Below are 27274 nucleotides of genomic sequence, written 5' to 3'. Positions count from 1 at the left end.
TCAAGAGAAATCCTACATTCCGGCTTGAAAGGCAAAAGGGTACTGACTCCGTTTATGCGACTCAGAATGTTCCCTAACATCCTTCCTCAGTGGAGAGGAAAACACACTTTATGGACTCAAATCGAGAAGAGGCATTTTTCCCATTTAACAGCTCGAGAGTAATCCGGAAGTTCCCCTTCCAAGACAAAAAAGGACTTGACTTCCCTGAAGCAACCCAAGTGAGTTCCTGAGGTCCCTGACGCACCTCGAGAAGTACCCCCAGCTTCCCGCCGCAACTCGAGAAACACCACAAAATTATCCCCTCAAAGGGAGATGAGGAAATTTTGCGCTGCAGAATCTCAAGAGAAATCCCACATTCCCGCTTGAAAGTCAAAAGAGTACTTGACTCCCTTTAGGCGACTCAGAATGTTCCCTAACATACATCCTCAGTGGAGAGGAGAACATATTTTATGGACTCAAATGGAGAGGAGGCAATATTCCCTTTTAACATCTCGATAGTAATCCGGAAGTTCCCCTTCCAAAACAAAAGGCGACTTGACTTCCCTGAAGCAACCCGAGCGAGTTCCTGAGGTCCCCGCCATAGCTAGAGAAGTGCCCCCTGCTTCCCACCACAACTGAAGAAACACCACAAAATTATCCCCTCAATGTGAGATGAGGTTATTTTGCGCTGCGGAATCTCAAGAGATATCCCACATTCCCGCTTGAAAGGCAAAAGGGTACTTGACACACTTTATGCCACTCAGAAAGTTCAAAAATATCCGTCCCCATTGGAGAGAATAACACACTTTATGGACTAAACTACCAAAGAGTCCCTATTCCCATTAAAGGGCTCGAGAGTAATCCGGAAGTTCCCCTTCCAGCACAAATGGGACATGATTCCCTAAAGTAACTTGAGTAAGTTTCTGAGGTCCCCATCGCAACTCGAGAAACACCACATAATTATCCCCACAATGTGAGATGAGGAAATTTTGCGCTGCAGAATCTCAAGAGAAATCCCACATTCCCGCTTGAAAGGTAAAAGAGTATTTGACACCGTTTAGGCGACTCAGAATGGTCCCTAACATCCGTCCTCAGTGGAGAGGAGAACACACTTTATGGACTGAAACCGAGAAGAGCTAATATTCCCATTTAACGGCTCGAGAGTAATCCGGAAGTTCCCCTTCCAAAACCAAAGGGGACTTGACTTCACTGAAGCAAGTGAGTGAGTTCCTGAGGTCCCCGTCGTAACTCCAGAAGTAACCACTGCTTCCGCCGGCAACATGACCACCACAACAAAATTATCCCCTCAATGCGAGATATGGTATTTTGCGATGCAGAATCTCAAGAGAAACCCCACATTCGCTCTTGAGAGTCAAAAAGGTACTTGACAGCCCTTATTCGGCTCAGAAAGTTCCCTCACACAGCCGTCCCCTTTGGAGAGGAGAACACACTTTATGGACTCAATTCGAGATGAGCCCCTGTGCACACTTAAGGGCTCGAGAAGAAACCGGAAGTTCATCTTCCAACACCAAAGGGGCACTGACTTCCCTGAAGCAACCCCAGCGAGTTCCTGAGGTCCCCGTTGCAACTCGAGAAGCACCCCCAGCTTCCCACCGCAACTCGAGAAACACCCCAAAATTATCCCCTCCATGCGAGATGAGGACATTTTGCGATGCAGCATCTCAAGAGAAATACCACATTCCCTCTTGAAAGGCAAAAAGGTACTTGACACCCTTTATTAGACTCAGAAAGTTCTCTCACACACCCGTCCCCTTTGGAGAGGGGAACACACTTTATGGACTCAGTTCGAGATGAGACCCAGTTCACATTTAAGGGCTCGAGAGGAAACCGGAAGTTCCCCTTCCAACAACAAAGGGGAACTGACTTCCCTGAAGCAACCCCAGCGAGTTCCTGAGGTCGCCGTCGCAACTTGAGAAGCACACCCAGATTCCCGCCACAACACAAGAAACACCCCAAAATAATCCCCTCAATGCGATATGAGAAAATTTTGCGATGCAGAATCTCAAGATAAATACCACATTCCCTCTTGAAAGTCAAAAAGGTACTAGGTACCTTTTATTCGACTCAGAAAGTTCCCTCACTCAGCCGTCCCCTTTGAAGAGGAGAACACACTTTATGGACTCAATTCGAGATGAGCCCCTGTTCACATTTAAGGGCTCCAGAGGAAACCGGAAGTTCCCCTTCCAACACCAAACGGGAACTGACTTTCCTGAAGCAACCTCAGCGAGTTCCTGAGGTCCCCGTCGCAACTCGAGAAGCACTCTCAGTTTCCCGCCGCAGCTCGTGAAAGACCACAAAAGTATACACTATATGCGAGATGAGGAAATTTGGCGATGCAGCATCTCAAGAGAAATACCACATTCCCTCTTGAAAGGCAAAAAGGTACTTGACACCCTTTATTCGCCTCAGAAAGTTCCCTCACATAGAAGTCCCGCTTGGATAGGAGAACAAACTTTATGGACTCAATTCGAGATGAGCCCCTGTTCACATTTAAGGGCTCGAGAGTAAACCGGAAGTTCTCCTTTCAGCACTAAAGGTGAACTAATTTCAGTGCACCAACCCCAGCGAGTTCCTGAGGTTCCGGTCGCAACTCGAGGAGCACCCCCAGCTTCCCGGCGCAACCGAGAAACACCCTAAAATTATGCCTTCAATGCGAGATGAGGAAATTTTGCGATGCAGCATCTCAAGAGAAACACCACATTCCCTCTTGAAAGGCAAAAAGGTACTTGACACCATTTATTCGACTCAGAAAGTTCCCTCACACAACCGTCCCCTTTGGAGAGGAGAACACACTTTATGGATTCAATTCGAGATGAGCCCGTGTGCACATTTAAGGTTTCGAGAGGAAACCGGAAGTTCCCCTTCCACCACCAAAGGGGACCTGACTTCCCTGAAGCAACCCCAGCGAGTTCCTGAGGTCCTCGTCGCAAATCGAGAAGCACCCCCAGCTGCCCGCCGCAACTCGAGAAACACCCCAAAATTATCCACTCCATGCGAGATGGAACAATTTTGCGATGCAGCATCTCAAGAGAAATACCACATTCCCTCTTGAAAGGCAAGACGGTACCTGACACCTTTTATTAGACTCAGAAAGTTCCCTCACACAGCCTTCCCCTTTGGAGAGGAGAACACACTTGATGGACTCAATTCGAGATGAGCCCCTGTGCACATTTAAGGGCTCGAGAGGAAACCGGAAGTTCCCCTTCCAACACCAAAGGGGACCTGACTTCCCAGAAGCAACCCCAGGGGTTCCTGAGTTCCCCGTTGTAACTCGAGAAGCACCCCCAGCTTTCCGCCAAAAACTCGAGAAACAAATAAAAATTATCCCCTCCATGCGAGATGAGGAAAGTTTGCGATGCAGCATCTCAAGAGATATACGACATTCCCTCCTGAAAGGCAAAAAGATACTTGACACCCTTTATTCGACTCAGAAAGTTCCCTCACACAACCGTCCCCTTTGAGAGGAGAACACACTTTATGGACTCAATTCGAGATGAGCCCCTGTGCATATTTAAGGGCTCGAGAGAAAACCGGAGTTCTCCTTCCAACGCCAAAGGGGACCTAACTTCCCTGAAGCAACCCCAGCGAGTTCCTGAGGTCCCCGTCGCAACTCGAGAAGCACCCCCAGCTTCCCGCCGCAACTTCAGAAACACCGCAAAATTATCCCCTCCATGCAAGATGAGGAAATTTTGCGATGCAGAATATCAAGAGAAATAGCACATTCCCTCTAGAAAGGCAAAAAGGTACTTGACACCCTTTATTCGACTCAGAAGGTTCCCTCACACAGTCTTTCCCTTTGGAGCGGAGAACACACTTTATGGACTCAATTCGAGATAAGCCCCTGTTCACATTTAAGGGATGGAGAGGAAACCGGAAGTTCGCCTTCGAACACCAAAGGGGACCTGACTTCCCTGAAGCAACCCCAGTGAGTTCCTGAAGTCCCCGTCGCAAATCGAGAAGCATCCCCAACTTCCCACCGCAACTCGAGAAACATCCCAAAATTATCACCTCCATGCGAAGTGAGGAAATTTTGCGATGCAGCATCTCAAGAGAAATACCACATTCCCTCTTGAAAGGCAAAAAGGTACTTGACACCCTTGATTCCACTCAGAAAGTTCCCTCACACAGCCGTCCCCTTTGGAGAAGAGAACACAGTTTATGGACTCAGTTCCAGATGAGCTCCTGTGCACAATTCTGGGTTCGAAACGAAACCGGAAGTTTCCCTTCCAACACCAAAGGGAACCTGAATTCCCTGAAGCAACCTCAGCGAGTTCCTGAGTTCCCCGTCGCACTGGAGAAGCACTCCCAGCTTCCCGCCACAACTCGAGAAACACACCATAATTATCCCCTCAATGACAGATGAGGAAATTTTGCGATGCAGCATCTCAAGAGAAATACAACATTCCCTCTTGAAAGGCAAAAAGGTACTTGATAACCTTTATTCGACTCAGAAAGATTCCTCACACAACCGTTCCCTTTGGAGAGGAGAAAACATTTTCAGAACTCAATTCGATATGAGCCCCTGTTCACATTTAAGGGCTCGAGAGGAAACCGGAAATTCCCCTTCCAACATCGAAGGGGACCTGACTTCCCTGAAGGAACCCCAGCGAGTTCCTAAGGTCCCCGTCGCAACTAGAAAAGCACACTCAGCCTCCCACCGCAATTCGAGAACACCCCAACATTATCTCCTCAATGCGAGATGAGAAAATTTAGCGATGCAGCATCTCAAGAGAAATACCACATTCCCTCTTGAAAGGCAAAACGGTACTTGACACCCTTTATTCGATTCAGAAAGTTCCCTCACACAGCCGTCCCCTTTGGAGAGCAGAACACACTTTAAGGACTCAATTCGAGATGAGCCCCTGTTCACATTTAAGGGCTCGAGAGGAAACGGGAAGTTTCCCATCGAACAACAAAGTGGGCTTGACTTCCCTGAAGCAACCCCAGCGAGTTCCTGAGGTCCCCGTCTCAACTCGGGAAGCACCCCCAGCTTCCCGCCTCAACTGGTGAAAAACACCAAAATTATCCCCTCAATGCGAGATGAGGAAATTTTGCGATGCAGAATCTCAAGAGAAATACCACATTCCCTCTTGAAAGGAAAAATGGTATTTGACACACTTTATTTGACTCCGAAAGTTCCCTCACACAGCTGTCCCCGTGGAGAGGAGAACACACTTTATGGTCTCAATTCGAGATGAGCCCCTGTTCACATTTAAGGGCTCCAGAGAAAACCGGAAGTTCCCATTCCAACACCAAAGCGAACCGGAATTCCCTGAAGCAACCCCAGCGAGTTCTTGAGGTCCCCTTCGCAACTCGAGAAGCACAACCAGCTTCCCGCCGTAACATGAGAAACACCCCAAAATTATCCCCTGAATGCGAGATGAGGAAGTTTTGCGATGCAGACTCTCAAGAGAAATACCCCATTCCCTCTTGAAAGGCAAAAAGGTACTTGACACCCTTTATTCGACTCAGAAAGTTCCCTCACACAGCCGTCCCCTTTTAGAGGAGAACACACTTTATGGACTCAATTCGAGATGAAGCCCTTTCCCATTTAATGGCTGGAGAGTCAACCGGAAGTGCCCTTTCCAACACAAAAGGGGACCTGCCTTACCTGAAGAAACCCAAGCAAGTTCTTGAGGTCCACATGGCAACTCGAGAAGTACCCCAAGCTTCCTGCCGCAACTAGAGAAACACCACAAAATTATCCCCTCAATTCGAGAAGAGGAAATTGTGCGCTGCAGAATTTCAAGAGAAATACCACTATTCCCTCTTGAAAGGCAAAAAGTACTTGATACCCTTTATGCGACTCAGAAATTTCACTAGTATCAGTTGCCATAGGAGAGGAGAACACACTTTATGGACTCAGTTCGAGATGAGGCCCTATTCCCATTTAACGGCTCCAGACTAAACCGGAAGTTCCCCTTCCAACACCAAAGGGGACCTGACTTACCTGAAGCTACCCCAGCGAGTTCCTGAGGTCCCCGTCGCAACTCGAGAAATACCCTAGCCTCTAGCCGCAACTCGAGAAACACCACAAAATTATCCCCTCAGTGCGAGATGAGTAAATTTTGCGATGCAGAATCTCAAGAGAAATACCACATTCCCTCTTGAAAGGCAAAAGGACTCATAACACCCTTTATGCGATTCAGAAAGTTCCCACACACAGCAGTGCCCATTGGAGAGGAGAACACACTTTATGGACTCAATTCGAGATGAGAACCGATTCCCACTTAACGGCTGGATAGTGAACCGGAAGTTCCCCTTCAAACACAAAACGAGACCTGCCTTACCTGAAGAACCCCGAGCGAGTTCCTGATGTCTCCGTCACAACTCGAGAAGTGCCCCCAGCTTCACACCGCAACTGGACATACACCACAAAATTATCACCTCAATGCGAGATGAAGAAATATTGCTCTGCAGAATCTCAAGAGAAATATCACATTCCCTCTTGAAAGGCAAAAGGTTTCTTGACTCCCTTTATGCGACTCAGAATGTTCCCTAACATCCATCCTCAGTGGAGAGGAGAACACTCTTCATGCACTCAAACCGAGAAGATGCAATATTCCCATTTAAAGGCTCAAGAGTAATCAAGAAGTTCCCCTTCCAACACAAAAGGGAACTTGACTTTCCTGGAGCAACCCGAGAGAGTTCCTGAGGTTCCCGTTTCAACTCCAGAAGTATCCCCTACTTCCAAACACAACTCGAGAAACAACACAGTATTATCCCCTCAATGACAGATGAGGAAATTTTGCGCTGCAGAATCTCAAGAGAAATCCCACATTCCGGCTTGAAAGGCAAAAGGGTACTGACTCCGTTTATGCGACTCAGAATGTTCCCTAACATCCTTCCTCAGTGGAGAGGAAAACCCACTTTATGGACTCAAATCGAGAAGAGGCATTTTTCTCATTTAACAGCTCGAGAGTAATCCGGAAGTTCCCCTTCCAACACAAAAAAGGACTTGACTTCCCTGAAGCAACCAGAGCCAGTTCCTGAAGTCCCCGCTGCAACTCGAGAAGTACCCCCAGCCTCCTGCCGCAACTCGAGAAACACCACAAAATTATCCCCTCAATGGGAGATGAGGAAATTTTGTGCTGCAGAATCTCAAGAGAAATCCCACATTCCCGCTTGAAAGGTAGAATAGTACTTGACTCCCTTTAGGCGACTCAGAATGTTCCCTAACATCCATCCTCAGTGGAGACGAGAACATAATTTATGGACTTAAATGGAGAGGAGGCAATATTCCCTTTTAACGTCTGGACAGTAATCCGGAAGTTCCCCTTCCAACACAAAAGGCGACTTGACTTCCCTGAAGCAACCCGAGCGAGTTCCTGAGGTCCCCGCCATAGCTAGAGAAGAGCCCCCTGCTTCCCACCACAACTGGAGAAACACCACAAAATTATCACCTCAGTGTGAGATGAGGAAATTTTGCGCTGCAGAATCTCAAAAGAAAATCCACATTACCATTGAAAGGCAAAAGCTTACTTGACACACTTTATGCCATTCAGAAAGTTCCCTAAGCTCTGTCTCCATTGGAGAGGAAATCACACTTTAGGGACTCAACTGGAGAAGAGGCCCTATTCCCATTACAGGGCTCAAAAGTATTCCGGAAGTTCCCCTTCCAGCACAAATGGCACCTGATTCCCTGAAGTAACTCGGGTAAGTTTCTGAGGTATTCGCAACTTGAGAAACACCACAAAATATTCCCCTCACTGCGAGATGAGGAAATTTTGCGCTGCAGAATCTCAAGAGAAATCCTACATTCCGGCTTGAAAGGCAAAAGGGTACTGACTCCGTTTATGTTACTCAGAATGTTCCCTAACATCCTTCCTCAGTGGAGAGGAAAACACACCTCATGGACTCAAATCCAAAAGAGGCAATATTCCCATTTAAAGGCTAGAGAGTAATCAAGAAGTTCCCCTTCCAACACAAAAAAGGACTTGACTTCCCTGAAGCAACCCAAGCGAGTTCCTGAGGTTCCCAGCTCAACTCGAGAAGTACCCCATGCTTCCAGCCGCAACTCGAGAAATAACACAATATTATCCCCTAAATGCGAGATGAGGAAATTTAACGTTGCAGAATCTCAAGAGAAATCCCACATTCCCACTTGAAAGGCAAAAGGGTACTTGACCCCCGTTATACGACTCAGAATGTTCCCTAACATCTGTCCTCAGTGGAGAGGAGAACACATTTTCTGGACTCAAATGGAGAGGAGGCATTATTCCCTTTTAACGTCTCTAGAGTAATCCGGAAGTTCCCCTTCCAACACAAAACGGGACTTGACTTCCCTGAAGCAACCCTAGCGAGTTCCTGAGGTCCCCACCGCAACTCGAGACATACCCCCTCTTCCCGACGCAACTGGAGAAACACCACAAAATTATACCCTCAATGCGAGAAGAGGAAAATTTTCGCTGCAGAATCTCAAGAGAAATCCCACATTCGTGCTTGAAAGGCAAAAGGGTACTTGACTCCCTTTATGCGACTCAGAATGTTCCCTAACATCCATCCTCAGTGAAGAGGAGAACACTCTTCATACACTCAAATCAAGAAGAGGAAATATTCCCATTTAAAGGCTCAAGAGTAATCAAGAATTTCCCCTTCCAACACAAAAGGGAACTTGACTTCCCTGGAGCAAACCGAGAGAGTTCCTTAGGTTCCAGTTTCAACTCCAGAAGTGTCCCCTACTTCCCACTACAACTCTAGAAACAACACAATATTATCCCCTCAATGCGACATGAGGTAATTTTGCGCTGCAGAATCTCAAGGGAAATCCCACATTCCCGCTTGAAAGGCAAAAGAGAACTTGGCATATTTTATGCCCCTCAGAAAGTTCCCTAAAATCCGTCCCCATTGCAGAGGCGTACTAATTTTATGGACTCAACTCCAGAAGAGCCCCTATTCCCATTAAAGGGCTCCAGAGTAATCCGGAAGTTCCCCGTCCAGCACAATGGGGGAACTGACTTCCCTGAAGTAACTCCAGTGAGTTCCTGAGGTCCCCGTTGAAACTCGAGAAGTACCCCCAGCTTCCCGCTGAAATTCGGGAAACACCACAAAATTATCCCCTCAATGCGAGAGGAGGAAACTTTGCGCTGCAGAATCTGAAGAGAAATCCCACATTCCCAATTGAAAGGCAAAAGCGTACTTGACTCCCTTTATGTCACTCAGAAAGTTCCCTAACATCCTTCCCCATTGGAGAGGAGAACACACTTTATGGAGTCAACTCCAGAAGAGGCCCTATTCCATTTAAAGGGCTCCAGAGTAATCCGGAAGCTCCCCTTCAAGAACAAAAGGGGACCTGACTTCCCTGAAGTAACTGGAGTGAGTTCCTGAGGTCCCCGTCGCAACTCCAGAAGTACCCCCATCTTCCCGCCTCAATTCGAGAAACACCACAAAATTATCCCCTCAATGCGAGATGAGGAAAATTTGCGCTGCAGAATCTCAAGAGTAATCCCACATTCCCGCTTGAAAGGCAAAAGGGTACTTGACTACCTTTATGCGATTCAGAATATTCCCTAACATCCATCCTCAGTGGAGAGGAGAACATATTTTATGGACTCAAATGGAGAAGAGGCAATATTCCCTTTTAATGGCTCGAGAGTATTCCGGAAGTTCCCCTTCCAACACAAAAGGGGACTTGACTTCCCTGAAGCAACCCGAGCGAGTTCCTGAGGTCCCCGCCGCAACTCGAGAAGTACCCCCAGCTTCCCGCCGCAATTCGAGAAACACCACAAAATTATCCCCTCAATGAGAGATGAGGTTTTTTGCGCTGCAGAATCTCAAGAGAAATCCCACATTCCCGCTTGAAAGGCAAAAGGGTACTTGACACACTTTATGCCACTCAGAAAGTTCAATAATATCCGTCCCCATTGTAGAAGATAACACACTTTATGGACTCAACTGGAGAAGAGGCCCTATTCCCATTAAAGGGCTCAAAAGTATTCCGGAAGTTCCCCTTCGAGCACAAATGGCACCTGATTCCCTGAAGTAACTTGAGAAAGTTTCTGAGGTCCCCATCGCAACTGGAGAAACACCACAAAATTTTCCCCACAATGTGAGATGAGGAAATTTTGCGCTGCAGAATCCCACGAGAAATCCCACATTCCCGCTTGAAAGGCAAAAGGGTACTTGACTCTCTTTAGACGACTAAGTATGGCCCCTAAAACCGTCCTCATTTGAGAGGAGAACACACTTTATGGACTCAAATCGAGAAGAGGCAATATTCCTATTTAACGGCTCGAGAGATATCCGGAAGTTACCCTATCAACAAAAAAGGGGACTTGACTTCCCTGAAGAAACCGGAGCGAGTTCCTGAGGTCCCCGTCGCAACTCGAAATGTACCCCCTGCTTCCCACGCAAACTCAAGAAACACCACAAAATTATCCCGTCAATGAGAGATGAGGTAATTTTGCGCTGCAGAATCTCAAGACAAATCACCCATTCCCGCTTGAAAGGCAAAAGTGTACTTGACAAACTTTATGCCACTCAGAAATTTCCCTAATACCCGTCCCCAATGGAGAGGAGAACACAATTTATGGACTCAATTCGAAAAGAGGCCCTATTCCAATTAAAGGGTTCGAGAGTAATCCAGAAGTTCCGCTTCCAGCACAAAAGGGGACCTGGCTTCCCTGCAGTAACTCGAATGATTTCCTGAGGTCCACTTCGCAACTCGAGAAGTACCCCTAGCTTCCCTCTGCAATACGAGAAACACCACAATATTATCCCCTCAATGAGACATGAGGAAATTTTGCGCTGCATAATCTCAAGAGAAATCCCACATTCCCGCTTGAAAGGCAAAAATGTACTTGACACCCTTTATTCGACTCAGAAAGCTCCCTCACACAGCCATCCCCATTGGAGAGGAGAACACAATTTATGGACTCAACCTAGGAAGAGGCCCTACTCCCATTTAACGGCTCTTGAGTATTCCCGAAATTTCCGTTCCAGTAGAAAAGGGTGACTAACTTACCTGAAGCAACACAAGCGAGTTCCTGAGGTCCCCGTCGCAACTCGAGAAGTACCCCCAGCTTCCCGCCACAAAAGGCGAAACACCAAAAACTTTTCTGCTCAATGTGAGTTGAGGAAATTTTGCACTGCACAATTAAATAGAAATCCCACATTCACACTTGAGAGGCAAAAGGGCACTTGACACACTTTATGTGACGCAGAAAGTTCGCTCACAGAGCCGTACCCATTGAAGAGGAAAAAACACCTTTTGGACTCAATTCCAGATGAATCCCTACTCCCAATTAACGGCTCGAAAGTAAACCAGAAGTTTCCGTTCCAACACAAAAGGGGACCTGACTTCCCTGAAGCAACCCGAGCCACTTCCTGAGGTCCCCGTTGCAACTCGAGAAGCACCCCCAGCATCCCGCCGCAACTCGACAAACACCACAGAATTATCCCCTCAATGCGAGATGAGGAAATTGTGCGCTGCAGAATCTCAAGAGAAATACCACATTCCAGCTTGAAAGGCAAAGGGTACTTGACACCATTTATGTGACTCAGAAAGCACCCTCACATAGCCGTCCCCATTGGAGAGGAGAACACACTTTATGGACTCAATTCGAGATGAAACCCTATTCCCATTTAATGGCTGGAGAGTAAACCGGAAGTGCCCTTTCCAACACCAAAGGGGACCTGCCTTACCAAAAGAAACCCAAGCAAGTTCTTGAGGTCCCTTGACAACTCGAGAAGTACCCCAAGCTTCCTGCCGCAACTAGAGAAACACCACAAAATTATCCCCTCAATGCGAGAAGAGGAAATTTTGCGCTGCAGAATCTCAAGAGAAATACCACTATTCCCTCTTGAAAGGCAAAAAGTACTTGATACCCTTTATGCGACTCAGAAAATTCACTAATATCAGTCCCCATAGGAGAGGAGAACACACTTTATGGACTCAATTCGAGATGAGGCCCTATTCATATTTAACGGCTCCAGACTAAACCGGAAGTTCCCCTTGCAACACAAAAGGGGACCTGACTTTCCAGAAGCAACTCGAGCAAATTCCTGAGGTCCCTGTCGCAACACGAGAAGTAATCCAAAATTCCAGCCGCAACTAGACATACACCACAAAATTATCTCCTCAATGCGAGATGAGGATATTTCACGCTGCAGAATCTCAAGAGAAATACCACATTCCCTCTTGAAATGCAAAAGGGTACTTGACATCCTTTATGCGACTCAGAAATTTCACTAACATCTGTCCGCATTGTAGAGGTGAATGAACTTTATGTACTGAATTCAAAATGAGGCACTATTGCCAATTAACTGCTCGAGAGTAAATCGGAAGTTCCCCTTCCAACACAAAAGGGGACCTGACTTTCCAGAAACAACTCGAGCAAATTCCTGAGTCCCCGTCGCAACAGGAGAAGTAATCCAAAATTCCCGCCGCAACTTGACATACACCACAAAATTATCTCCGCAATGCGAGATGAGGATATTTTGCGCTGCAAATCTCAAGAGAAATACCACATTCCCTCTTGAAAGGCAAAAGGTGATTTGACATCCTTTATGCGACTCAGAAATTTCACTAACATCAGTCCCCATTGGAGAGGTGAACGAACATTATGTACTCAATTCAAAATGAGGCACTATTGCCAATTAACTGCTCGAGAGTAAATCGGAAGTTCCACTTCCAAAAAAAGAGGACCTGCCTTACATGAAGAAAGCCGAATGAGTTCCTGAGGTACCCATAGCAACTTGAGAAGTATCCCCAGGTTACCGCCACAACTCGAGAAACACCACAAAATTATCCCCTCAATGCAAGAATAGGAAATTTTGTGTTACAGAATCTCAAGAGAAATACCACATTCCCTCTTGAAAGACAAAACGGTTCTTGAAACCCCTTGTGCATCTCAAAAAGTTACTTCACACAGCCGTCCGCATTGGACAGGAGAAAACACTTTATGGACTCAAATCAAGATGAGGCCCTATTCCCAATAAACAGCTCGAGAGTAAACCGGAAGATCCACTTCCAAAACCAAAGGGGACCTAACATGCCTGAAGCAACCAAAGCGAGTTCCTGAGGTACCCGTCGCAACTCGAGAAATACCCTAGCCTCCAGCCGAAACTCGAGAAACACCACAGAATTATAGCCTCAGTGCGAGATGAAAAAATTTTGCCCTGAAGAATCTCACGAGAAATACCACATTCCCTCTGGAAAGGCAAAAAGGTACTTGACACCCTTTATTCGACTCAGAAAGTTCCCTCACACAGCCGTAACCTTTGGAGAGGAGAACACACTTCACGGACTCAATTCGAGAGGAGCCCCTGGGCACATTGAAGGGCATGAGGGGAAAACGGACGTTCCCCTTCCAACACCAAAGGGGACCTGACTTCCCTGAAGCAAACTCAGCGAGTTCCTGAGGTCCCCATCGCAACTCGAGAAGCACCCCCAGCTTCCCGCCGCAACTCGAGAAACACCCCAAAGTTATCCCCTTCATGCGAGATGAGGAAATTTTGCGATGCAGCATCTCAAGAGAAATACCAGATTCACTCTTGAAAGGCAAAAGGTTACTTGACACCCTTTATTCGACTCAGAAAGTTCCCTCACACAGCCGTCCCTTTGGAGAGGAGAACACACTGTATGGACTCATTTCGAGATGAGCCCTTTGCAAATTGAAGGGCTCGAGAGGAAACCAGAAGTTACATTTCCAACACCAAAGGGGACCTGACTTCACTGAGGCAACCCCAGCGAGTCCTTGAGGTCCCCATCGGAACTCGAGAAGTACCCCCAGCTTCCCGCCGCAACTCGAGAAACACCCCACAGTTATCCCCTTCATGCGAGATGAGGAAATTTTGCGATGCAGCATCTCACGAGAAGCACCACATTCCCTGTGGAAAGGCAAAAAGGTACTTGACACCATTTATTCGACTCAGAAAGGTCCCTCACACCGCCGTCCCCTTAGGAGAGGAGAAAACACGATGGAGTCAATTCGAGATGAGACCCTGTGCACATTGAAGGGCAAGAGAGGAAACCGGAAGTTCCCCTTCCAACAGCAAAGGGGACCTGACTTCCCTGAAGCAACCCTAGCGAGTTCCTGAGGTCCCCGTCGCAACTCGAGAAGCACCCCCAGCTTATGTCGCAACTCGAGAAACACCCCAAAATTATACCCTCCATGCGAGATGAGAAAATTTGGCGATGCAGCATCTCAAGAGAAATACCACATTCCATCTTGAAAGGCAAAAAGGTACTTGACACCCTTTATTTGACTCAGAAATTTCCCTCACACCGCCGTCCACTTACGAGAGGAGAACACACGATGGAGTCAATTTGAGATGAGCCCCTGTGCACATTGAAGGGCTCGAGAGGAAACCGGAAGTTCCCCTTCCAACACCAAAGGGGACCTGACTTCCCTGAAGCAACCCCAGCGAGTTCCTGAGGTCCCCGTCGCAACTCGAGAAGCACCCCCAGCTTCCCGCCGCAACTCGAGAAACACCCTTAAATTATACCCTCCATGCGAGATGAGGAAATTTGAAGATGAAGCATCTCAAGAGATATACCACATTCCCTCTGGAAAGGCAAAAAGGTACTTGACACCCTTTATTCGACTCAGAAAGTTCCTACACAGCCGTCCCCTTTGGAGAGGAGAACACACTTTACGGACTCAATTCGCGAGGAGCCCCTGTGCACATTGAAGGGCTCGAGAGGAAACCGGAAGTTCCCCTTCAAACACCAAAGGGGACGTGACTTCCGTAAAGGAACCCCAGCAAGTTCCTGAGGTCCCCGTCGCAACTGAGAAGCACCCCCAGCTTCACGTGCAACTCGAGAAACACCCCAAAATGATCCCCACCATGCGAGATGAGGAAATTTGGCCATGCAGCATCTCAGGAGAAATACCACATTCCCCCTGGAAAGGCAAAAAGGTACTTGACACCTTTTATTCGACTCAGAAAGTTCCCTCACACAGCCGGCTCCTTTGGAGAGGAGAACACACTTTACAGACTCAATTCGAAAGGAGCCCCTGTGCACACTGAAGGGCTCGAGAGGAAACCGGAAGTTCACCGTTCAACACCAAAGGGGACCTGACTTCCCTAAAGCAACCCCAGCGAGCTCCTGAGGTCCTCGTCGCAACTCGAGAAGCACCCCCAGCTTCCCGCCGCAACTCGAGAAACACCCCAAAATTATCCCCTCCATGCCAGATGAGGAAATTTGGCGATGCAGCATCTCAAGAAAAATATCACATTCCATCTAGAAAGGCAAAAAGGAACTTGAAACCCTTTATTCGACTCAAAAAGTTCCCTCACACAGCCATCCCCTTTGGAGAGGAGCACACACTTTACGGACTCAATTCGAGAGGAGCCCCTGTGCACATTGAAGGGCTCGAGAGGAAATCGGAAGTTCCCCTTCCAACACCAAAGGGGACCTGACTTCCCTGAAGCAACCCCAGCGAGTTCCTGAGGTCCCCGTCGCAACTGAGAATCACCCCCAGCTTCCCGCCGCACCTCGAGAAACACCCCAAATTATCTCCTCCATTCGAGATGTGGAAATTTGGCGGTTCAGCCTCTCAAGAGAAATACCACATTCCCTCTGGAAAGGCAAAACGGTACTTGACACCTTTTATTTGACTCAAAGTTCCCTCACATAGCCGGCACCTTTGGAGAGGAGAACACAATTAATGGGCTCAATTCGGGAGGAGCCCCTGTGCACATTGAAGGGCTCGAGAGGAAACAGGAAGTTCCCCTTCCAACACCAAAGGGGACGTGACTTCCCTGAAGCAAACCAAGCGAGTTCCTGAGATCCCCGTCGCAACTCGAGAAGCACCCCCAGCTTCCCGCCGCATCTCGAGAAACACCCCAAAATTATCCCCTCCTTGCGAGAATAGGAAATTTGGCGATGCAGCATCTGAAGAGAAATACCACATTCCCTCTGGAAAAGCAAAAAGGTACTTGACATCCTTTATTGGACTCAGAAAGTTCCCTCACACAGCCGTCCCCTTTGGAGAGGAGAACACACTTTACGGACTCAATTCGAGAGGAGCCACTGTGCACATTGTAGGGCTCGAGATGAAACAGGAAATTCCCCTTCCAACACCAAAGGGGAACTGACTTCCCTGAAGCAACCCCAGCGAGATCCTGAAGTCCCCGTCGCAACTCGAGAAGCACCCCCAGCTTCCAGCAGCAACTCGAGAAACACACCAAAATTATCCCCTCCATGCGAGATGAGGAAATTTGGCGATGCAGCATCTCAAGAGAAATACTACATTCCCTCTGGAAAGGCAAAAAGGTACTTGACACCCTTTATTCGACTCAGAAAGTTCCCTCACACAGCCGTCCCCTATGGAGAGGAGAACACACTTTACGGACTCAATTCGAGGGGAGCCCCTGTGCAAATTGAAGGGCTAGAGAGGAAACCGGACGTTCCCCTTCCAACACCAAAGGGGTCCTGACCTACCTGAAGCAACCCCAGCGAGTTCCTGAGGTCCCCGTCGCAACTCGACAAGCACCCCCAGCTTCCCGCGAAACTTGAGAATCACCCCAAAATTATCCCCTCCATGCGAGATGAGGATATTTGGCGATGCAGCATCTCAAGAGAAACACCACATTCCCTCTGAAAGGAAAAAAGGTACTTGACACCCTTTATTAGACTCAGAAAGTTCCCTCACACTGCCGTCCCCTTTGGAGAGGAGAACACACTTTACAGACTCAATTCGCGAGGAGCCCCTGTGCACATTGAAGGGCTCGAGAGGAAACCGGAAGTTCCCCTTCAAACACCAAAGTGTACCTGACTTCCCTGAAGCAACCCCAGCGAGTTCCTAAGGTCCCCGTCGCAAATGAGAAGCACCCCCAGCTTTCCGTGCAACTCGAGAAACACCCCAAAATTATCCCCTCCATGCGAGATGAGGAAATTTGGCGATGCAGCATCTCAAGAGAAATACTACATTCCCCCTGGAAAGGCAAAAAGGTACTTGACACCCTTTATTCGACTCAGAAAGTTCCCTCACACAGCCGGCTCCTTTGGAGAGGAGAACAAACTTTACAGACTCAATTCGAAAGGAGCCCCTGTGCACACTGAGGGGCTCGAGAGGAAACCGGAAGTTCCCCTTCCAACACCAAAGGGGACATGACTACCCTGAAGCAACCCCAGCGAATTGCTGAGGTCCCCGTCGTAACTCGATAAGCACCACTAGCTTCCCGCCGCAACTCGAGAAACACCCCAAAATTATACCCACCATGCGAGATGAGTAAATTTTGCGATGCAGCATCTCAAGAGAAATACCACATTCCCTATTGAAATGCAAAAAGGTACTTGACACCCTTTATTCGACTCAGAAATTTCCCTCACACAGCCGACCCCTTTGGAGACGAGAACACACTTTATGGACTCAATTCGAGATGAGACCCTGTGCACATTTAACAGCTCGAGAGGAAACCGGAAGTTCCCCTTCCAACACCAAAGGGGACCTGACTTCCCTGAAGCAACCCCAGCGAGTTCCTGAGGTCCCCGTCGCAATTCGAGAAGCACACCCAGCTTCCCGCCGCAACTCGAGAAACACCCCAAAATTATCCCCTCCATGCGAGATGAGGAAATTTCGATATGCAGCATCTCAAGAGGAATACCACATTCCCTCTTGAAAGGCAAAAAGATACTTCACACCCTTTATTTGACTCAGAAAGTTCCCTCACACTGGCGTCCCCTTGGGAGAGGAGAACACACTTTAAGGACTCAATTCGAGATGAGCCCCTGTGCACATTTAAGGGAACAAGAGGAAACCGGACGTTCCCCTTCCAACACCAAAGGGTACCTGACTTCCCTGAAGCAAACCCATCGAATTCCTGAGCTCCCCGTTGGAATTCGAGTAGCACCCCCAGCTTCGCGCCGCAACTCGTGAAACACCCCAAAATTATCCCCTCATTGGAAGATGAGGAAATTTTGTGATGCACCATCTCAAGAGGAATACCATATTCCCTCTTGAAAGGCAAAATGGTACTTGACAACGTTTATTCGACTCAGAAAGTTCACTCACACAGCCATCCCCTTTGGAGAGGAGATAACACTTTATGGACTCAATTGGAGAGGAGCCCCTGTGCACATTTAAGGGCTCGAGAGGAAAGCGGAAGTTCCCCTTCCAACACCAAAGGGGACCTGACTTCCCTGAAGCAACCTGAGAGAGTTCCTGAGGTTCCCGTTTCAACTACAATAGTATCCCCTACTTCCAACCACAACTCGAGAAACAACACAGTATTATCCCCGCAATGCTACATGAGCTAATTTTGCGCTGCAGAAACTGAAGAGAAATCCCACATTCCCGCTTGAAAGGCAAAAGGGAACTTGGCATACTTTATGCTCCTCAGAAAGTTCCCTAAAATCCATCCCCATTACAGAGGCATAAACAATTTATGGACTCAACTCCAGAAGAGCCCCTATTCCCTTAAAGGCCTCGAGAGTAATCCGGAAGTTCCCATCCAGCACTAAAGGGGATCTGACTTCCCTAAAGTAACTCCAGTGAGTTCCTGAGGTCCCCGTTGAAACTCGAGAAGTACCCCCAGCTTCCCGCCGAAATTCGGGAAACACCACAAAATTATCCCCTCAATGCGAGAGGAGGAAACTTTGCGTTGCAGAATCTGAAGAGAAATCCCATATTCCCAATTGAAAGGCAAAAGCATACTTGACTCCCTTTACGTCACTCAGAAAGTTCCCTAACATCCTTCCCCATTGGAGAGGAGAACACACTTTATGGACTCAACTCCAGAAGAGGCCCTATTCCCATTAAAGGGCTCGAGACTAATCCAGAAGTTCCCCTTCCAGCACAAAAGGGGACCTGACTTCCCTGAAGAAACTCGAATGAGTTCCTGAGGTCCCCATCTAAACTCAAGTAGTACCCCCAGCGTCCCGCCGCAATTTGAGAAACACCACAAAATATTCCCCTCACTGCGAGATGAGGAAATTTTGCGCTGCATAATCTCAAGAGAAATCCCACATTCCGGCTTGAAAGGCAAAAGGGTACTGACTCCGTTTATGCGACTCAGAATGTTCCCTAACATCCTTCCTCAGTGGAGAGGAAAACACACTTTATGGACTCAAATCGAGAAGAGGCATTTTTCCCATTTAACAGCTCGAGAGTAATCCGGAAGTTCCCCTTCCAACACAAAAAAGGACTTGACTTCCCTGAAGCAACCCGAGCGAGTTCCTGAGGTCCCCGCTGCAACTCGAGAAGTACCCCCAGCTTCCCGCCGCAACTCGAGAAACACCACAAAATTATCCCCTCAATGGGAGATGAGGAAATTTTGCGCTGCAGAATCTCAAGAGAAATCCCACATTCCCGCTTGAAAGGCAGAAGTGTACTTGACTCCCTTTAGGCGACTCAGAATGTTCCCTAACATCCATCCTCAGTGGAGAGGAGAACATAATTTATGGACGTAAATGGAGAGGAGGCAATATTCCCTTTTAACGTCTTGACAGTAATCCGGAAGTTCCCCTTCCAACACAAAAGGCGACTTGACTTCCCTGAAGCAACCCGAGCGAGTTCCTGAGGTGCCCGCCATAGCTAGAGGAGTGACCCCTGCTTCCCACCACAACTGGAGAAACACCACAAAATTATCACCTCAGTGTGAGATGAGGAAATTTTGCGCTGCAGAATCTCAAAAGAAATCCACATTACCATTGAAAGGCAAAAGCTTACTTGACACACTTTATGCCACTCAGAAAGTTCCCTAAGCTCCGTCTCCACTGGAGAGGATATCACACTTTAGGGACTCAACTGGAGAAGAGGCCCTATTCCCATTACAGGGCTCAAAAGTATTCCGGAAGTTCCCCTTCCAGCACAAATGGCACCTGATTCCCTGACGTAACTCGGGTAAGTTTCTGAGGTATTCGCAACTCGAGAAACACCACAAAATTATCCCCACAATGGGAGATGAGGAAATTTTGCACAGCAGAATCTCAAGTGAAATCCCACATTTCCGCTTGAAAGGCAAAAGGTTACTTGACTCCCTTTAGGCGACTCACAATGGTCACTAACATTTGTCCTCAGTGGAGAGGAAAACACACTTTATGGACTCAACTCCAGAAGAGGCCCTATTCCCATTAAAGGGCTCAAGAGTACTCCAGAAGTTCTCCTTCCAGGAAAAAAGGGGCCGGATTTCCTGAAGTAACTTGGGTAAGTTTCTGAGGTCCCATTCGCAACTCGAGAAACACCACAAAATATTCCCCTCACTGCGAGATGAGGAAATTTTGCGCTGCAGAATCTCAAGAGAAATCCCACATTCCGGCTTGAAAGGAAAAAGGGTACTGACTCCGTTTATGCGACTCAGAATGTTCCCTAACATCCTTCCTCAGTGGAGAGGAAAACACACCTCATGGACTCAAATCGAAAAGAGGCTATATTCCCATTTAAAGGCTCAAGAGTAATCAAGAAGTTCCCCTTCCAACACAAAAGGGAACTTGACTTCCCTGGAGCAAACCGAGAGAGTTCCTTAGGTTCCCGTTTCAACTCCAGAAGTATCCCCTACTTCCCACCACAACTCGAAAAACAACACAATATTATCCCCTCAATGCGACATGAGGTAATTTTGCGCTGCAGAATCTCAAGGGAAATCCCACATTCCCGCTGGAAACGCAAAAGGGAACTTGGCATACTTTATGCCCCTCAGAAAGTTCCCTAAAATCCGTCCCCATTGCAGAGGCGTACTCAATATATGGACTCAACTACAGAAGAGCCCCTATTCCCATTAAAGGGTTCCAGAGTAATCCGGAAGTTCCCCGTCCAGCACAATGGGGGAACTGACTTCCCTGAAGTAACTCCAGTGAGTTCCTGAGGTCCCCGTTGAAACTCGAGAAGTTACCCCAGCTTCCCGCCGAAATTCGGGAAACACAACAAAATTATCCCCTCAATGCGAGAGGAGAAAATTTAGCGCTGAAGAATCTCAAGAGAAATCCCACATTCCCGCTTGAAAGGCAAAAGGGTACTTGACTCCCTTTATGTGATTCAGAATATTCCCTAACATCCATCCTCAGTGGAGAGGAGAACATATTTTATGGACTCAAATGGAGAAGAGGCAATATTCCATTTTAATGGCTCGAGAGTATTCCGGAAATTCCCCTTCCAACACAAAAGTGGACTTGACTTCCCTGAAGCAACCCGAGGGAGTTCCTGAAGTCCCCGTCGCAACTCGAGAAGCACCCGCAGCTTCCCGCCGCAGCTAGAGAAACACCACAAAATTATCCAATCCATGCGAGATGAGGAAATTTGGCGATGCAGCATCTCAAGAGAAATAACACATTCCCTCTTGAAAGGCAAAAAGGTACTTGACACCCTTTATTCGACTCAGAATCTACCCTCACACAGCCGTCCCCTTCGGAGAGGAGAACACACTTTATGGACTCAATTCGAAATGAGCCCCTGTGCACATTTAAGGGCTCGAGAAGAAACGGGAAGTTCCGCTTCCAACACGAAAGGGGACCTGACTTCCCTGAAGTAACCCCAGCGAGTTCCTGAGGTCCCCGTCGCAACTTGAAAAGCACCCCCAGCTTCCTGCCGCAACTCGAGAAACACCCCAAAATAATCCCCTCTATGCGAGATGAGGAAATTTTGCGATGCAGCATCTCAAGAGAAATACCACATTCCCTCTTGAAAGGCAAAAATATACCTGACACCCTTTATTCGACTCAGAAAGTTCCCTCACACAGCCGTCCCCTTTGGAGAGGAGAACACACTTTACAGACTCAATTCGAGATGAGCCCCTGTGCACATTGAAGGGCTCGAGAGGAAACCGGAATTTCCCCTTCCAAAAACAAAGGGACCTGACTTCCCTGAAGCAACCCCAGCGAGTTCCTGATGTCCCCGTCGCAACTCGAGAAGCACCCCCAGCTTCCCTCCGCAACTAAAGCAATACCCCAAGATTATGCCCTCCATGCGAGATGAGGAAATTTTGCGATGCAGCATCTCAAGAGAAATACCACATTCCGTCTTGAAAGACAAAAACCTACTACACACCCTTTATTCGACACAGAACGTTCCCTCACACAGCCGACCCATTTGGAGAAGAGAACACACTTTATGGACTCAATACAAGATGAGCCCTTGTGCACATTTAAGTTCTTGAGAGGAAACCGGAAGTTCCCCTTGCAAAATCAAAGGGGACCTGGCTTCCCTGAAGCAACCCCAGCGAGTTCCTGAGGTCCCCGTCGCAACTCGAGAAGCACACCCGGCTTCCCGCCGCAACTCGAGAAACACCCCAAAATTATCCCCTCCATGGGAGATGAGAAAATTTGCAGATGCAGCATCTCAAGAGAAATACCACATTCCCTCTTGAAAGGCAAAAAGGTACTTGACACCATTTATTCGATTCAGAAAGTTAACTCACACAGCCGTCCTCTTTGGAGAGGAGAACACACTTGATAGACTCAATTCGAGATGAGACACTGTGCACATTGAAGGGCTCGAGAGGAAACCGGAAATTCCCTTCCAACACCAAAGGGGACCTTACTTCCCTTAAGCAACCCCAACGAGTTCCTGAGTTCCCCGTCGCAACAAGAGAAGCACCACCATCTTCCTGCCGCAACTCGAGAAACACCCCAAAATTATCCCCTCCATGCGAGATGAGGTAATGTGGCGATGCAGCATCTCAAGAGAAATACCACATTCCCTCTTGAAAGGCAAAAAGGTACTTGACACCCTTTATTCGACTCAGAAAGTTCGCTCACACAGCCGTCCCCTTTGGAGAGGAGAACACAGTTGATGGACTCAACTCGAGATGAGTCCCTGTGCACATTTAAGGGCTCGAGAGGAAACCGGAAGTTCCCCTTCCAACACCAAAGGGGACCTGACTTCCCTGAAGCAACCCCAGCGAGTTCCTGAGGTCCCGGTCGCAAATCGAGAAGCAGCGCTAGCTTCCTGCCGCAACTCGAGAAACACCCCAAAATTATCCCTTCCATGCGAGAGGAGGAAATTTGGCGATGCAGCATCTCAAGAGAAATACCACATTCCCTCTTGAAAGGCAAAAAGTTACTTGAAACCCTTTATTCGACTCAGAAATTTCCCTCACACAGCCGTCCCCTTTGGAGAGGAGAACACACTTTACGGACTCAATTCGAGAGGAGCCCCTGTGCACATTGAAGGGCTCGAGAGGAAACCCGATATTCCCCTTCCAACAACAAAGGGGACCTGACTTCCCTGAAGCAACCCCAGCGAGTTCCTGAGGTCCCCGTCGCAACTCGAGAAGTACCCCCAGCTTCCCGCGGCAACTCGAGAAACACCCCAAAATTATCCCCTCCTTGCGAGATGAGGAAATATGGCGATGCAGCATCTCAAGAGAAATACCACATTTCCTCTTGAAACGCAAAAAGGTATTTGACACCCTTTATTCGACTCAGAAAGTTTCCTCACACAGCCGTCCCCTTTGGAGAGGAGAACACACTTTACGGACTCAATTCGAGAGGAGCCCCTGTGCACATTGAAGGGCTCGAGAAGAAACCGGAAGTTCCCCTTCCAATACCAAAGGGGACCTGACTTTCCTAAAGCAACCCCAGCGAGTTCCTGAGGTCCCCATCGCAACTCGAGAAGCACCCCCAGCTTCCCGCCGCAACTCGAGAAACACATCAAAATTATCCCTTCCATGCGAGATGAGGAAATTTGGCGATCCAGCATCTCAAGAGAAATACCACATTCACTCTTGAAAGGCAAAAAGGTACTTGACAACCTTTATTCGACTCAGAAAGTTCCCTCACACACCCGTCCCCTTTGGAGAGTAGAACACACTTGATGGACTCAATTCGAGATGAGCCCCTGTGCACATTTAAGGGCTCCAGAGGAAACCCGAAGTTCCCCTTCCAAAACCAAAGGGGACTTGACTTCCCTGAAGCAACCCCAGCGAGTTCCTGAGGTCCCCGTCGCAACTCGAGAAGCACTCCCAGCTTCCCGCATCAACTCGAGAAACACCCCAAAATTATCCCCTCCATGCGAGATGAGGAAATTTGTCGATGCAGCATCTCAAGTGGAATACCACTTTCCCTCTGGAAAGGGAAAAGGTACTTGACACCCTATATTCGACTCAGAAAGTTCCCTCACACAACCGTCCCATTTGGAGAGGAGAGCACACTTTACGGACTCATTTCGAGAGGAGCCCCTGTGCACACTGAAGGGCTCCAAAGGAAACCGGAAGTTCCCCTTCCAACACCAAAGTGGACCTGACTTCCCTGAAGCAACCCCAGGGAGTTCCTGAGGTCCCCGTCGCAATTCGAGAAGCACCCCCAGCTTCCCGCCGCAACTCGAGAAAAACCGCAAAATTATCCCCTCCATGGGAGATGAGGAAATTTGGCAAAGCAGCATCTCAAGAGAAATACCACATTCCCTCTGGAAAGGCAAAAAGGCACTTGACACCCTTTATTCGACTCAGAAAGTTCCCTCACACAGCCGTCCCCTTTGGACAGGAGAACACACTTTACGGACTCAATTCGAGAGGAGCCCCTGTGCACATTGAAGGGCTCGAGAGGAAACCGGAAGTTCCCCTTCCAACACCAAAGGGGACCTGACTTCCCTGAAGCAACCCCAGCGAGTTCCGGAGGTCCCCGTCGCAACTCGAGAAGCACCCCACAATTATCCCCTCCATGCGAGATGAGGAAATTTGGAGATGCAGCATCTCAAGAGAAATACCACATTCCCTCTGGAAAGGCAAAAAGGTACTTGACACCCTTTATTCGACTCAGAAAGTTCCCTCACACAGCCGTCCCCTTTGGAGAGGAGAACACACTTTACGGACTCAATTCGAGAGGAGCCCCTGTGCACATTGAAGGGCTCGAGAGGAAACCGGAAGTTCCCCTTCCAACACCAAAGGGGACCTCATTTCCCTGAAGGAACCCCAGCGAGTTCCTGAGGTCCGCGTCGCAACGCGAGAAGCACCCCGAGCTTCCCGCCGCAACTCGAGAAATACCCCAAAATTATCCCCTCCATGCGAAATGAGGAAATTTGGCGATGCAGCATCTCAATAGGAATACCACATTCCCTCTGGAAAGGCAAAAAGGTACTTGACACCCTTTATTGGACTCAGAAAGTTCCCTCACACAGCCGTCCCCTTTGGAGAGGAGAACACACTTTATAGACTCTATTCGAGAGCAACCCCTGTGCACATTGAAAGGCTCGAGAGGAACCCGGAAGTTCCCCTTCCAACACCAAAGGGGACCGGACTACCCTGAAGCAACCCCAGCGAGTTCCTGAGGTCTACTACGCAACTCGAGAAGCAGCCCCAGCTTCCCGCAGCAACTCGAGAAACACCCCAAAATTATCCCCTCCATGCGAGATGAGGAGATTTTGCCATGCAGCATCTCAAGAGAAATACCACATTCCCTCTGGAAAGGCAAAAAGGTACTTGACACCCTTTACGCGACTCAGAGTTTTCATTCACACAGCCGTCCCCTTTGGAGAGGAGAACACACTTTACGGACTCAATTCGAGAGGAGACCCTGTGCACATTGAAGGGCTCGAGGGGAAACCGGAAGTTTCCCTTCCAACACCAAATGGGACCCGGCTTCCCTGAACCAACCCCAGGGAGTTCCTGAGGTCCCCGTCGCAACTCGAGAAGCACTCCCAGTTTCCCGCCTCAACTCGAGAAACACACCAAAATTGTCCCCTCCATGCGAGATGAGGAAATTTGGCAATGCAGCATTTCAAAAGAAATACCACATTCCCTCTGGAAAGGCAGAAAGCTACTTGACAACGTTTATTCGACTCAGAAAGTTCCCTCACACAACCGTCCCCTTTGGAGAGGAGAACACACTTTACGGACTCAATTCGAGAGGAGCCCCTGTGCACATTGAAGGGCTCGAGAGGAAACCGGAAGTTCCCCTTCCAACACCAAAGGTCACCTGGCTTCCCTGAAGCAACCCCAGCGAGTTCCTGAGGTCCACGAGGCAACTCGAGAAGCAGCCCCAGCTTCCCGCCGCAACTCGAGAAACACCCCAAAATTATCCCCTCCATACGAGATGAGGAGATTTTGCCATGCAGCATCTCAAGAGAAATACCACATTCCCTCTGGAAAGGCAAAAAGGTACTTGACACCCTTTATTCGTCTCAGAAAGTTCCCTCACACAGCCGTCCCCTTTGGAGAGGAGAACACACTTTACGGACTCAAATCGAGAGGAGCCCCTGTGCACATTGAAGGGCTCGAGAGGAAACAGGAACTTCCCCTTCCAACACCAAAGGGGACCTGACTTCCCTGAAGCAACCCCAGCGAGTTCCTGAGGTCCCCGTCGCAACTCGAGAAAACCCCCAGCTTCCCGCCGCAACTCGAGAAACACCACAAAATTATCCCCTCTCTGCGAGATGAGGAAATTTGGCGATGCAGCATCTCAAGAGAAATACCACATTCCCTCCGGAAAGGCAAAAAGGTACTTGACTCCCTTTATTCGACTCAGAAAGTTCCCTCACACAGCCGTCCCCTTTGGAGAGGAGAACACACTTTATGGACTCAATTCGAGAGGAGCCCATGTGCACATTGAAGGGCTCGAGAGGAAACCGGAAGTTCCCCTTCCAACACCAAAGGGGACCTGACTTCCCTGAAGCAACCCCAGCGAGTTCCGGAGGTCCCCGTCGCAGCTAGAGAAGGACCCCCAGCTTCCCGCCGAAACTCGAGAAACATCCCAAAATTATCCCCTACATGCGAGATGAGGAATTTTGGCGATGCAGCATCTCAAGAGAACTACCACATTCCCTCTGGAAAGGCAAAAAGGTACTTGACACCCTTTACTCGACTCAGAAATTTCATTCACACAGCCGTCCCCTTTGGAGAGCAGAACATAGATTACGGACTCAATTCGAGAGGAGCCCCTGTGCACAATGAAGGGCTCGAGAGGAAACCGGAAGTTCCCCTTCCAACAGCAAAGGGGACCTGACTTCCCTGAAGCAACCCCAGCGAGTTCCTGAGGTCCCCGTCGCAACTCGAGAAGCCCCGCCTGCTTCCCGCCGCAACTCGAGAAACACATCAAAATTATCCCCTCCATGCGAGATGAGGAAATTTTGCGATGCAGCATCTCAAGAGAAATACCACATTCCCTCTTGAAAGGCAAAAAGGTACTTGACACCCTTTATTTGACTCAGAAAGTTCCGTCACACAGGCGTCCCATTTTAGAGGAGAACACACTTTATGGATTCAATTGGAGATGAGCCCCTGTGCACAGTTAAGGGCTCGAGAGGAACCCGGATGTTCCCCTTCCAACACCAAAGGGGACCTGACTTCCCTGAAGCAACCCCAGCGAGTTCTTGAGGTCCCCGTCGCAACTCTTGAAGCACCCCCAGCTTCCCGTCGCAACTCGAGTAACACCCCACAATTATTCCATCAATGC

The sequence above is a fragment of the Moschus berezovskii genome, chromosome 2, assembly GCF_049115385.1.
Source record: "Moschus berezovskii isolate FMDL1 chromosome 2, NW_MosBer_1.0, whole genome shotgun sequence".
Taxonomy (NCBI): Eukaryota; Metazoa; Chordata; class Mammalia; order Artiodactyla; family Moschidae; genus Moschus; species Moschus berezovskii.
This window is presented reverse-complemented; position numbering follows the sequence as displayed.